The sequence below is a fragment of the Natator depressus genome, chromosome 5 (assembly GCF_965152275.1).
Source record: "Natator depressus isolate rNatDep1 chromosome 5, rNatDep2.hap1, whole genome shotgun sequence".
NCBI lineage: Eukaryota > Metazoa > Chordata > Testudines > Cheloniidae > Natator > Natator depressus.
The window spans coordinates 20,260,808-20,269,559 of record NC_134238.1 but is presented as its reverse complement, the minus strand read 5'-3'; positions in this window follow the sequence as shown (position 1 = coordinate 20,269,559).

The following is an 8,752-nucleotide window of genomic DNA, read 5'->3' as shown; positions in this document are numbered from 1 at the left end:
GCGCTGAGATGGCAGCCGGCTGCGCGGGGAGCGCGCGGGCGAGGCGAGGCGGCTGCCCCTCAGGCCAGGCCCGTTCCCGCCGGCAGGGGCGGGGGCGGAGCGTGCCGGGCCGTAATGAACGAAACCTTCGCCTCCCAAACAGCCCGGGGGGGAGCGGCGCTAATGAACGTAGGAGCCACGGTGGCCACACGCTGCCTGGCGGGGCTGCATTCAGATGGGTGGGGAGGGATGCAGATCGCCAGAGGCATAGCCCCCCCCCTCCCGCCGCCCGAACCCCCCCTCAGTGCCTCCCACGCCCGCGACCCCCTCCCACCGCCCGAACCCCCCCTCACCGCTCCCCACGCCCGCGACCCCCCTCCCACCGCCCGAACCCCCCACACCGCTCCCCACGCCCGAGCGTCCCCTCCCACCGCCCGAACCCCCCCCACCGCTCCCCACGCCCGCGACCCCCTCCCAGCGCCCGAACCCCCCACTGATCCCCACGCCCAAGCGTCCCCTCCCACCGCCCGAACCCCCCCCTCAGTGCCCCCCACGCCCGCGACCCCCTCCCACCGCCCGAACCCCCCCCACCGCTCCCCACGCCCAAGCGTCCCCTCCCACCGCCCGAACCCCCCCACTGCTCCCTACGCCTGTGACCCCCCTCCCACTGCCCGAACCCCCCCACAGCTCCCCACGCCCGCGACCCCCCTCCCACCGCCCGAACCCCCCCCACCCCTCCCCACCCCCGCGGCCCCCTTCCCCACGCCCGAGCGTCCCCTCCCACCGCCTGAAGCCCCCCCACTGCTCCCCACGCCCGAGTGCCCCCACCTCCGGAACCCCCCCACTGCTCCCCATGGCTGTGGCACCCCTCCTGCCGCTGCCCCCTCTCCGTTCCCCACACCCGAGCTCCCCCCCACTGCCTGAACCCCCCTCACAGCTCCCCACGCCTTCGGCCCCCCCCCCACCATCCGAACCCCCCACCCCCCCATGCCCTAGGCCTCCCTCCGTCCGGGCCGGAGACGCCCCGGGCCGCCCACCGGCCTCCCGCGTTCAGAACTTCCACTGAGAGTCCCCCCGCAAGAAGGGTTTGCGGGGTTCAGCTCTGGATGATGCTGGTGCTCCCACGACTAGTTTTTAAAAAGTAGAATGTGGTGCTAGGAGCTCCGCCAGGGCGGCACCGCCGGGTGAGCGGTATAAGGAAGGCTGGTGGAGCAAAAGGAAGCGCAGGAATCAACATCAAATATTCCTCCACTTACAAAACTCAGATGTTCTTAGGTTTCAGGTGAAATTTGCTCAGTGATTTGTCGATGAAACAGTTTAATTACATTTATTTATTTGTTTAAAAAATTAGGACTTGTGGTAAGTTTTAAAGAAAAAGTAGCCAAATGCTACATTTTGAAATAGACTTTGAAGTCAACATCTGTTTTTAAATTGCCCAGTACCTCTAAAGGGTCTCTGTAAACTGCTTGCCCATCTACAAACAGTGTGTCTAAATCCTGTACTACATACATTACAGACTCAGTCATCCAAAGAGCAAGTAAAGTCTCATAAACACACAAGATATACATTTTTCACGAGTAACCTTTAAATAAAAAGATTTGCACACACAAAAATGCATTAAAACTGTTTTAAGCAATCATGCAAGGGTCCAATTCTGCAGATCCTTTAACAGGTAGTCACATTGAAGTCAAGGGCCTATGTGTGTGAATTAGGACCACTAGAACTTCCATGAATATTGGGGATGGGGCAGAATAGAGCCCCAAAATACCAGCAGAATTAATGTGCCTTATTAGAGGCTGGCCTTTAAACAATGAGTCTACAGATACTTACACAGATTATACAAATGCAGTATTAGGGAGATCCTTTGAAGAGCTCATTTGCTGGCGGTGGTTGCTAGCCCAGTTTAACTGCTTAAAAAAAAGGGGGGGGGAAGCAAGAAGTGAAGAATAAAGAACAATATTGTCAGACACCGATGAACATACTTTGTTGAGGAAGAGTCAACATGGTTTTAGTAAAGGGAAATCACGCCTCACCAATCTACTAGAATTCTCTGAGGGGGTAAACAAGCATGTGGACCAAGGGGATCCAGTGGATATAGTGTACTTAGATTTTCAGAAAGCCTTTGACAAGGTCCCTCACCAAAGGCTCTTACGCAAAGTAAGCTGCCACGGGATAAGAGGGAAGGTTCTCTCATGGATTGGTAACTGGTTAAAAGATAGGAAACAAAAGGTAGGTATAAATGGTTAGTTTTCAGAGTGGAGAAAGGTAAGTAGTGGTGTTCCCCAGGCGTCTGTTCTGGGACCAGACCTATTCAACATACAGGTGGCAAAATTTGCAGATGATACAAAATTACTAAAGATAGTTAAGACTCAGGCAGACTGTGAAGAGCTACAAAAGGATCTTACAAAACTGGGTGACTGGGCAACAAAATGGCAGATGAAATTTAATGTTGATAAATGCAAAGTAATGCACATTGGAAAGCATAATCCCAACTATACATATAAAATGATGGGGTCTAAATTAGCTGTTACCGCTCAAGAAAGAGATCTTGGAGTCATTGTGGATAGTTCTCTGAAAACATCCACTCAATGTGCAGCGGCAGTCAAAAAAAGTGAACAGAATGCTTGGAATAATTAAGAAAGTGATAGATAGTAGGACAGACGATATCATGATGCCTGTATATAAATCCATGGTACACCCACATCTTGAATATTGTGTGCAGATGTGGTTGCCCCATCTCAAAAAAGATATATTGGAATTGGAAAAGGTTCAGAAAAGGGCAACAAAAATAATTAGGGGTATGGAACGGCTTCCGTATGAGGAGAGATTAATAAGACTAGGATTTTTCAGCTTGGAAAAGAGATGACTAAGGGGAGATATGATTGAGGTCTGTAAAATCATGACTGGTGTAGAGAAAGTAGATAAGGAAGTGTTGTTTACTACTTCTCATAACACAAGAACTAGGGGTCACCCAATGAAATTAATAGGCACCAGGTTTAAAAAAAATAAAAGGAAGTATTTCTTCACACAATCACAGTCAGCCTGTGGAACTCCTTGCCAGAGGATGTTGTGAAGGCCAAGCCCATAACAGGGTTCAAAAAAGAACTAGATAAATTCATGGAGGATAGGTCCATCAATGGCTATTAGCCAGAATGGGCAAGAATGGTGTCCCTAGCCTCTGTTTGCCAGAAACTGGGAATGAGCGACAGGGGATGGATCATTTGATGATTACCTGTTCTGTTCATTCCCTCTGGGGCACCTGGCATTGGCCACCGTTGGAAGACAGAATACTGGGTTAGATGGACCCTTTGTCTGACCCAGTAGGGCCATTCTTATGTTCTTATGGAAACGCCCTCCTAAACCACCTCTTTGTGTCTCAGTGCTGCAATATGAAAAATCACCTACCAGGAGAATGAGTTAAAGAGGAACATCCCACCTGATCTAAGGGAAAATCTGTTGACTGGGGTTGGCTCAGTGTGATTTCAACACAGATTTTTGTATGTGCCAGGTGCTTGCACAATACCAGAAGAGCAGGCTGATCTTATGCTCTGCTGATCTTATGCTCAGCATGGCTCTGCTGAGCTCCAAGATCTCTAAGGCAACCCTTCCAGTGGATCATCCAATGTCACGTTTATAAAGTTATTCTCATCCAATTAAATTAAGTAGGCCAAGGGAGGTTAAGCCTCCCCTTAGCCAAGCCCTGGCCCCACCCACGCTGCATCCTCTCTCCCAAGCTAGAGACAGTTTGGCTCCTGCCAGAGCCCAGCAAGTGGCTGGGGCTGGCCCTATGGCACAGAAAGAGACTGATCCTTCAGGCTTCAGTGTAAAGACCTGAGCCCTGCAGGATATAGTAACTCCTGACTACCTATGTGGCTTTAGTGGAGTCAAGAAAGGCTAATAAAATTAGGAAGTAGGGCTGCTTAGGAAGTAAGGGATAGACTTATTTATATGATTTCTTTGTCCTCTGGTCAACTCTCCTATTCCTTGCCATGGAAAAGGTAATGTCCCTCACCCTTTGCATGCCATATCAGTCTTCCAAGACTAGGCGATCCCAGTATAAAGCAAGCTTACATCTTCAGATATTACGGTAATGAGGGCCATATAAATATCTTGACAAACAGATGAAGTCTTCTGGGACTTTTGCGCCCCCACAAGGCCAAGTATCTCCTGGGCCTTAGGACTCCATAAAAGTAACAGTATATATCTGTCTTAGCACATCTCTAGCACTACTTTTGGGCCTCATACAGAAAATATAGGACCATCTCTCGATTTTTATACAGAACTCCCACTCTCATTAATAGAAGTTAAAGAGCGAGAATAGAATATTGCTCATAGTCTTGTCTACTCAAACATTTAATTTGCGGATAGCGTAAATCTATCCCACGTTTAAAAGCAGGGTAGCTCAAAGCAAACTAGGGAACATTTGATGTGTGGTAGCAGGGTCCACAAGGACACTCGGAGCATGGCAGGCTAGTGTGTGGTAGACTGACACCCCAGCTTGCCACAAAGTGTTTGTGTAGATGTGCCCAAGTAGCGCCTATCCCTTCCACAAATGACCCCTGAAAAGAGTTTTAACATGATATTACAATGCATTTTAAATATTTAATTCTTGGAGTTCCACTGAAAAGTATGAGTGAATCAGATGTGGTTTATCACAAGTCAAACAGAAAACATGAAAAGTCTTTACACAGTATTTGTGGTTCAACCAAAGAGGCTTTTATTGAATTATGCACATGTATGCTGCTGTATCTATAGTTCCTTCTGCATACACTGCCTCATGTTGGCTCATGGAAAGCATAGTTTTTTCATCAGTTGTTTTAATCATCATCTTCTATGTATGTGAACAACATGATGCCACTACAAATGATGAAATAAAGCAAATATGTTGGACATTTCCAATTTATGTACAAACAATAGTTCAGGAAGGAAGCATGTATTAATTCAAGGTGTTAGCAGCAGCAGTGAAATCAATGTCAGTGCATTCTGATTGGTCTGTGGTACATAGGCAAAGAAGATTTCGTAACAATTGGTAAACCAAGATACAGAGTAGGATTTACTGTAAGTGACTTGTGATGTTATCTGAATGCCAAACTGTATAGTCAGTACATCCAGACTGACATCACACTGATGCCAAAATATCTGGCGATTGAAGGACTGTTGAAACACCAAAGACCATTCTTTTCAAGGACTAAGGTAAGGAAGATAATACAGTTTACAACTATCAACACAATATTTCTGTATAGTATAAGGCTTTACTACATGAACCATGGGACTGAATCCAATTGCACCTATGGGGGGAATTGTACATAGGCAGAATTCAATCACTTTAACTGGGATTTGATCAGGACAATGGGGCTAACACAACTAGTTTTGCAAAAAGAGCTATATGAACTTTGACCATCTCCAGAAGAAGCTTGGTTTTGTTTCATCTTAAAAGCAGCAACTTCAGCATCACTACCCTTACCCTTGAACTTTGTGTATTGAGAAAGTGAGGGTCCCATTGACATGCAGGGAAAAGAATCAGTTTCTGAAGCACCAGTACAAGTTCTTGAAACCACTTTGATTATCACTGGAAGTCTCCCATTGAAATCCTAACCAGGTTCAATCCTGTTTAGCATGTGAGATTTAAGGAGATGACAGTTTAAAGGTTCTTGGCTAAAAATATTTAAAAGGTTGGATATTGAATTATACCAAACACCACTTTAATTTTTATTTCACTTGTATTATACACCCCCAGCCTTTACAAAGTCACAGACTAGTTTCAGGATACTGCATTGTGCATTCGAACAAGTTGCAGTAGGAAACAAAGGCAGTTTTTCCTTCAGATGCTTCAAAGATAGCAATATGTCAGTAGCCCCCAGAGAGGTTGAAAGTAAATGAATCAGTGCTAGAAAGTGAAGGATGTCATCTGCACTGAATGGTGAAAGGGAGTCCTGAACAGTATCTTCATTGATTTTTCTGTAATTGACAGAGAATCTTGGTTTGCCTTAGGGCTTCTAAATGGAAGAAGTGGGGAGGCCCAGGTACAAGAAGCTTCCTTTGCTAAAATCTGTGAAAATTTCTCCTAAATTATTTGTCTTTTTATTCCATGCAGCTTCAAATAAGGTGCTGGGGTGATAAACTTGGAAATTTCATAATTCGCTGAGTGTTCTGCAAAGTGCATTAAAAAAAAAAAGATATTCGTGATTTAACATTACAGGGAATCCCTTCACCCTTTATAGTAGCCAGGAAAACCTTGGTGTCTATGATGCCTAAAAATTCTTTGTTGTTGATGATATGCACTGATAAACATCTGCTCTAATTTGCCTATGCTATGTAGAAATATGGTAGTAATACCCTATAGGAATTTAGTAGGAACTATTGTCTTGACTACATTTGAAACTCTCCCAGGAGGAGCCTGTCTTCCCTATGAAATCTATTCCATCCATAATTCTACAGCCATCATTTAAGGGAATATTTCTGAGTGGATTCCTAGCTCTTGTTAGTCAAAGCTCCTGGACAGACCCTCGGAATACATAATTTCTTTGGGAAATGTAGATATGAAAAGAGGGAATGCTGCTCCTTATTGAATTCAGTTTGAATAAAGCAAGGACGTTAGAATAATGACAGAATACAGGCTGGGTTTAAGGCATAAGCACTTTAGGTCTTCGCCTAGGGCTCCCAAGTCCTGGAGTCAGCTGACTACATCAGAATCGCAATTTTCATTTAAGTCTTGAGTCCTCATTGTTGTGAAGAAAAGCTTGAAAATGTCACTTGAGTGTAGCTGATGCAGTGATCAGAGTCTGCAGAGAGCATGATACATATCTCTGTGTTGTGGTATACCTAAAACCCTGGATTTCCTTAATCTGGCCTTGAAATAATAAATTTGGAAGTGGTACAACCTGCATATTTATTAGGGCTGTCAAACAATTGAAAAAATTAATCACAATTAGTCACGAGATTAAAAAATCACTATTAATCACAGTTTTAATCACACTTTGTTATATTGTTTATTACTGTTAAACAATAATAGAATACCAATTTCAATTTATTATAAATATTTTTGGATGTTTTTCTACATTTTCAAATATATTGATTTCAATTTCAACATAGAATACAAAGGGTACAGTGCTTTAGATTATTACTTTTTATTGTAAATATTTGCACTGTAAAAAAGATAAACAAAAAACCAGTATTTTAAAATTTGTGACTGAACTCCTTGGGGTAGAATTGAATGTCTCCTGCTCTGTGGTTTTACCCATATTCTGCCATGCTGATGACAGGTTCTGCTCAATAACGATCCAAAGCAGTAGGGACTGACACATGTTCATTTTCATTGTCTGTGTCAGAAGCCACCAACAGAGAGCTGATTTTCTTTTTTGGTGATTTGGGTTCTGCAGTTTCTGCATCAGCGTGCTACTCTCTGAAGACTTCTGAAAATATGCTCCACACCTCATCCCTCTCAGATTTTGGAAGGCATTTCAGATTCTTAAACTTTGGTTGAGTGCTGTAACTATCTTTAAAAATCTCATATTGGTACCTTCTTTGCGTTTTGTAAAATCTGAAGTGAAATTGTTCTTAAATCGAACAACACGTGCGAGACTGCCATAACACAAAATATATGGCAGAATGTGAGTGAAACCACAGAGCAGGAGAACCACAGAAACCACAGAGCCATACAATTCTCCCCAGGAGTTCAGTCCCAAATTAAATTAAAGCATTATTTTTTTAAAGAAGCGTCATCAGTATGGAAGCATGCCCTCTGGAGTGGTGGGCGAAGCATGAAGAGGTGTATGAATGTTTAGCATATCTGGCATATCTTGCAATGCTGGCTACAAAAGTGCCATGCAAACACCTGTTCTCACTTTCAGGTAACATTGTAAATAAGAAGCGAGTAGCATTTTCTCCAGTAAATGTAAACAAACTTGTTTGTCTTAGCAATTGGTGGAACAAGAAGTAGGACTTAGTGCCACGCCCAGTGTCACCGATTATTCCTTTCCTGAGAGTGCCCAACAAGATGGGCACGGCTGCGGGGTGGGCGGTTTGGGGGTGAGGGGGACATACACCACGTGTGATAGGACCCCTCCTAGGTGACAGTGATGATGGTATCCACAGCGGCAACGGCTGGGGCTGGGGTCTCTCGCTCTTCCCCTCAATCAAAGGGTCAGACGGAGGGAACCGGACGGGGTCACCGAGCAGAGAACCTCGGACAGCGCCCACCGCTCCTTGAAGGCGTCAAGTGAGTCGGTGGACGCCGCCCAGAGGAACTCCGCCCGGATATGTGAATGTACTGAGGATCGAAAAATGGCCCTACAATCGCAGGATGCTTCATTAGCCAGCCTCCCCTCTCTGGTTTTATAAATGGCTGTTTTAGCTAGGGCTAAGAGGAGGTTAACCAGGAGATCTCACGATTTTGTGGGGCCACGGATGGGGAGTGTGTAAATAAAAAGGTGAGGGGAAAAGTGTAGCCAAAAGCATAATAAAATATTCGTGAGGAGCCGGAAAAGGGGCTGCAGCCTGGCACACTCTAAATATACGTGCGCCAGGGTTTCCCTCATGTTGCAAAAAGGGCAAGTATCTGGGATGGGGGTGAACCGCGTCAAAAACACACCTGTGCTCACAGCTCCGTAAAGGAGCCGCCAACTAATGTCCCCGACGGGCCTCGGGACCAAGGTGGAATACAGGCTGGCCCACTGGGGCTGCTCACCCTCCAAAGGTGGCAGGAGGTCCCGCCACTTTGTATCGGGGCGGGACACCAGGGTGTGGGTGTGAAGGGTGTGAAGCGTGAGTGTGT